Source organism: Rhipicephalus sanguineus, chromosome 4 (genome assembly GCF_013339695.2).
Source record: "Rhipicephalus sanguineus isolate Rsan-2018 chromosome 4, BIME_Rsan_1.4, whole genome shotgun sequence".
NCBI classification, from domain to species: domain Eukaryota; kingdom Metazoa; phylum Arthropoda; class Arachnida; order Ixodida; family Ixodidae; genus Rhipicephalus; species Rhipicephalus sanguineus.
The window spans coordinates 76,918,388-76,924,387 of record NC_051179.1 but is presented as its reverse complement, the minus strand read 5'-3'; positions in this window follow the sequence as shown (position 1 = coordinate 76,924,387).

The window sequence follows — 6,000 nt, the reverse complement described above, 5'->3', positions numbered from 1 at the left end:
GTATACACTCACAGGGGGGTGCGCTCACATCGCTGCCATACCCCGCGGAGAACGCTTTCCCAGCGATTAACCCTTTCAGATCCCATTGCGCTTTACGACGACGATCGAGTACGGGAGACGGAGAGAGTGGGTGAGCAAGTGAGACACTCGACAGTTTTGCCCGCGCTATGTTCGTACACAGTCAGTTTGCGCGAGTTCTCGTCTCGCCATGGCTGGAGATTGTGTATATAGCATGAGATGCAGCTATGTATCTGTGCTTCTTTCTGGCAAACGCTTGTCGCATATCTCACGAAGAGGTGAATGACCGCGTCGCATTCCATTTACTCGTATTCTCATTAGCCGACTGTAGCGAAAGAATGAAGGAACACTTTCCTTGAGGATGAGATTTAATTTAGTGACAAGACGTAGGACTGAATCTTGTCATCTGTCCAGGGTCTACTTGGAAATGGAGGAGGAAACGAAACAGCTCAGGAACGTGCCTATAAAAATTGATGACGAAGACACATAAGACAGGCATGAGAAGGAGCAGTTACATTAAGTATGGGCCATTTAATCGTGCCTTTGTTGTCACACGTCCGGGATGCGGGAACTATACCGAATATAGTATCTGCAGAATACTATATGTGGCCCGTGATAGTCAAAGAGCAATAATCAGAGCCCTGGCAAGAGCGCGATAAATTGAAAGTCTCGCTGGGACAGTTAGGACCATTTAGAGCTGACGTGGCTTAATCCTAAGCCATTATGGTTCTATGATTGGAACATATTAAATGAGTGACGACGGGAAACCTTGTTTGGTGTACTTGAATACGGCTCTTTCCCTTGTCTGCATCGCAGGCTGTATAGAGAGAGAGAGAGAGAGAGAGAGTTTAAGTTCTCTGCCAGCATAGCACTATTACACAAGAAAGAACCCTTCGGAATGCCTTCGACAACCAGCCTGTCCAAAAATGAAAAGGAACGAAGCATATACTACCACTTGACACCGCTTATCAGGTCTCCATGTCGTCTTTCAAACGGAGCTCCACGAATTTATGGTTGTGTGTTTGTTGATGCGGCATTGCACTTGTTTGACTGAGTGAGATATATATAACCGGCCGGCCAGGAGTTGACGTAACGATACCGAACTTTGTGTCCTTGATGGAATTGCGCGGGAGCAAGTTTAAAACTCTGTACAAAAAGAAGCAGAAGTAAATAAGAACCGACCTCTTTCTTTCTTTCTTTCTTTCTTTCTTTCTTTCTTTCTTTCTTTCTTTCTTTCTTTCTTTCTTTCTTTCTTTCTTTCTTTCTTTCTTTCTTTCTTTCTTTCTTTCTTTCTTTCTTTCTTTCTTTCTTTCTTTCTTTCTTACCTTCCTTCCTGTTACTATCGTCAGGCGTGACACGCCGATGTCATCACCTCTGCCGGGGACCCGCAGCTCGCACTTTGACACCGAGCTTCTCTGACACCTGCAGCATGCACACCATCACACCATGCTCCCGGCACATCATATATGTGCCACCTCTCCCGAACATCTCCCCCAAGATGCCTCTGCAGACTCGCTTTCAGCGTGATGAGCGTGAGAAAATGCGTATCGAGCAGAGAAGCAGAGGGGGGGAGGTGTTGTGGCCCACACACAACCGCATACTTCCGCCGACAGAAGCCAGGCTATCGCTATAAAAACGCTTTCCGTGTAACGCATTGTTTTGTTTTTGTTTTTTGCACTTCCCTGTTTCTTCTTTAATGATTTCCACGGCGCCTGATTTCTGCAGCGTACGGCGGTTATCAGGTGAAAGGCGCTTATGCAGAAGGTGACGAGTGGAGGAGCGAATTGGGGTCGGGGGCTCTGATGAGGCTGGTGAGCCGTCCTGCCACGGCGAATACTCTTATCGAGCCTTAAAAAGGCACTCGGCGCGTCCTTGCCTCATATAGAGGCTGCGGGTCGGTGTAAAAATGTCGAGTTCGGCGGGGGAGCTGTGGCACGCTTATCAAGGACGCGCAAATGAGCCGAGTGCCCCTCTTCCCACGTAGGAACCCCGCATGGACCCCACAGTCACTTCGTCATTTACCGAGCGTGGTGCTGACGACGCTTTCCCGACAACCGGTGCCGGCGGTCTCGCGTCACCTGAAATGAAAACACCATATACTCGCTGGCTCTTTAGAATCAGCCGTACGCCTTAATGTGATGCTGCGAAGACACCCAGTAATAATTGCACGCGGAGTAATTTTCATCAAAATGACGTCCCCACACAAGGCCTCATTTGCTCACCTGGGGCGAGGCTGGGTATCAAGAGTTTACCAACGTCAAGGCAATAAACAAAAGGATTGCGCCCCTTCTTAACGCGATAACGTTAAAGAGCTCGTTTCGCAGAAATTCCTGTGTCGTCGTCGTTGTCGGCGTCGTTGGTTGTGAGCGAAAAAAAAAGAAACGTCACGCTGTCCGTGGCCGCAAAATCAAGAAGGAAGCAAATAAAATAAATAATAAAAATTTTCGGGCCCGAGTGAGAATTGAACTCGGGCCGTCTGCGTGGGAAGCAGGCGTTCTACCACAGAACCACGGAATTTCTTTTTTTTTTCTTTCATGGTGTTTATCACACTGAGTATTACAGTACACAATAAGAGCACAAATAAAGCAGGCAAACGTACAATCACATAGCGAGAATAAGCGCTCAAGCGTTACTAAGTGCACACTCGATGGCTAACACAACGTGCACCGTTCTACTGAACCACGGTATTTCTTGAAACTGCTTCGGAAAAAAAAAAAAACGCTATATGAATGTCATGTAGTGGAAGAGTCTCCTAAACGCACGTAATATTGCGTGGCAGAATCGTAGAGTCGCGCCAGGCGTCGGGACATGTGAAGTGCGCAACCAGTGGGTGTTTTAAAGGCCCACCCATTACAAAGCGCTCAGACATATGTAAGCATCCTCATCAGCAGCAAAAGCATGAACAAAGTGAACAGCTCCGTAGGTTCGCGTGTTAACTTACAGACGCGCAGTGCGCCCTTCACTGATTAGCAAAAGGAGTAATTATGGCGCAGTGGGCCCTTAACTAGTTTACTTGCAGTGGGCATTCTAGGATACTTTGAAACGGCCAATGTTACTCGCACAGTCGTTCGTGTCCTCACGTCATGGTTGAGGCATACACGTAGAGCCGAAGCCAGGCTAGCAATTGAGAAGGCGATGGACACGAAGCCCGATTACACTATCGCGTTCTACTCTTGAAAGTGGAGCTCAAGCGTCCTCCAACACTCTTAAGAACTAAGAGAGTGCTGGGCACTCTCTTTGGGAGAGTATATTCTTGTCCCATATTTAACTCTCTTTTCCAGAGTAAATCACCTCTTCTTGAGGCAGAGTATAGTAATGCCCCCCGAAAGGATTATAGTACTCCACCTCAACAGAGTAACGTAACTCTTGCCGAAGCAGAGTAGCGGGACCCCTCCGAAAGGAGTAGTAGTACACCTCCAGAAAGAAATAGCAGAACTCGGGCCGAATAGGGCCTTAAAATTGCATTTGAGAATTTATTCAAGCGTAGATCGTAATGATGACATAATAACGAGCACTGCGACAAAAAAAAAAGACGTGAGAAAAAAAAAAAAAAAAAAACACGCGCAAGTGAGGTTCGAACCAGCGACCCTCAGATTGTGAGTCCGACGCGCTACCACAACGCCACACTCGGAGACGGCGAACACGTCCTTTTTCTTTCATGTTGTCACTGATTGCACTGACCATATCTGTGATCTGACTTCGTTTTCTTGTTTAGAAACGCAGGTTTGAGTATCTCCGTACATGCGACAACCAAACACAAGTTAGTTCATTTGTTTGTTTTGTGCTTCCCGGTATCAGAACGTCAAACCGGCCCGTTTCTCAGCAAACAAGAATAGCGTAACCGAGGATATGTGCGGCATTCGCATTGACCAGCTAAGCGGTTAGTCATTTCTGTGTAGAAAACGCTGTACTTCTGAACTGCACATTGAACACTTCAGTTTTCGTCACGCCCTTGGACATATTTTCGGTCATTATTGTTCACGTTCCGCGACTACAGCCGTAATAGCGCACTCTAGCCGTATGGACCATTTAGCTTAGGGCTGTGTACGACGTGCGCGACGTTCGAGCGAAAAACGTGGATACTGAAATACGAAGAATTTAAAAACCTTTCTAATGTAGTTTCGATCGTCGACCGACTCGATGAGGTTATATTCGCTTATTTAACTGCACAAATCCAAGGCTAAAAACGCGGATATTAGGCTTTATTCCAGTGCCTTCCTGTACACTGAAAAGCACTGGGAGGCGCTGGATTCCAGTGCATTCCAGTACACTGAAAAGCACTGGGAGGCGCTGGAAACGCTGCTTTTTTTATTTATTGTCTCCATCCCCGCGACGAATGCAGTGTGCTCTGTACTGTATATGCGTGTGCTTAATAATGAGTGGTCATCGATCGCGGTATGCCGGCACATCGACATGCATATATGAGGAGCAGGAGTATAGCTGCGTTCTACTCTGTCATGCCAGAAGAGTATACGGGCCTTCCACTCTCTCAGATGGAGGTGGAGTATAAGCACATTTCACTCTCTCCTTTCGTACAGAGTGAACGTGCATTTCACTCTATGCGATGCTTTGCGAGAGTAAGAGAACGCTCTGAAGAGTAACTGGGCTTTCTTACTCTTGCGATACGCTTACCAGTTTTTAGAGTGAAGTTCTTTAATGCTTCCCTCGTTTTTTACAAGCTGAAGTGATGACAAACTAAAACGAAGCTATGTACTTTATCACGGCGTAATGACAAGTCCATCTTCCGTGTACGAAACCGAAAATATGGCTCATAGAAACAGTCCTAATAATTTCGGGAGTTCCACGTGCCAAGACAACGATATGATTGTAAAGTGCGCTGTAGTGAGCCACTCTGGATTAATTTTGATCACCTGACGTTTTTTAACATGCACCTAAATTGAACCCGCGCCCTCTTATTATTGAACAGCGCAACGCTATACCCGATAGGCCACCGCGCCTGGTCAAATGTTATCTGAAACATCAAGAAATCTTCGCCATGCCTTGGCACTCTGGAGTCGCACCATATAACGTGCGTCTCAACACTATAAACACAAAAAACTGCACCTGGCCACTCTCTTATCACGCATTTCAATCCACGCGATATATGCCTGTTAATACCAAGCCCGCCACCCAGTGCCGCCGCGGGCACCCTTCAAACGACTGCCTGGTTTTCTGGCACCCCGAAACTGGAGATACCGCGCGAAAATATACGCCACATACTTGCTTCTCAAACGACTTCGCGTCGCGAGCGCTGCGTGGCGCGTGGGGTAGTGCACCGTCGCACACCACGCATCAGATGCGGTGAGGCCCATATACGATGACGCGTCGGTGACCCGAGATCTAAAGGTCGCTGAAGTCACAGTCCACGCAAGGGGGGGACCTCCCTCGAGAAAAAGAAGCCGTCGTCGTCTTCAAAGACGACGACCTCTCTCAGACTCTTATCTCTCCTAATTCATACCACCACCATCCAGCAACAGCAGCAGCAGCAGCATCCGCCATCTTGCAGCGTTGCTTCGCCAAAACGGCTGCGCTGTCGGACACATTTCGAGCCGCTATCTACACAATTTAGCCCCTTGCTCCGAAGCAGATGCCGTCTGCTATGCAGCGAGCAGACGACGCGCAATGGCATGCAGTTGGCGCAACGAAGAGCGCGCAATCTTCTTCACTGCTATTGGTCTTGACCGCATCGCACGCGTATATTGCTGCGGACGCCAGGCATCAACTAACCACGCCGCGGCGCACGGTCCGGTATAGTCGATCGCGGCCGAGATAGACGCTCGCCAGCGGGGTCTCCGCAGATTTATATTCCTTCCCCGCGGCTCTGTGGGTGCTCGGACCGCGCCGATGGCGGCTCGCGATGAGTCCGGCCGGAAGGGACATTGGCTCGAGTGGCGGGGCATGGGCTGAGATTGTCGGCCGTCGGCTCCGTGCCGTTCAGGTTGCGTGGTGTGCGTATGCACGTGCAGTGTTTCCCTATGAAGA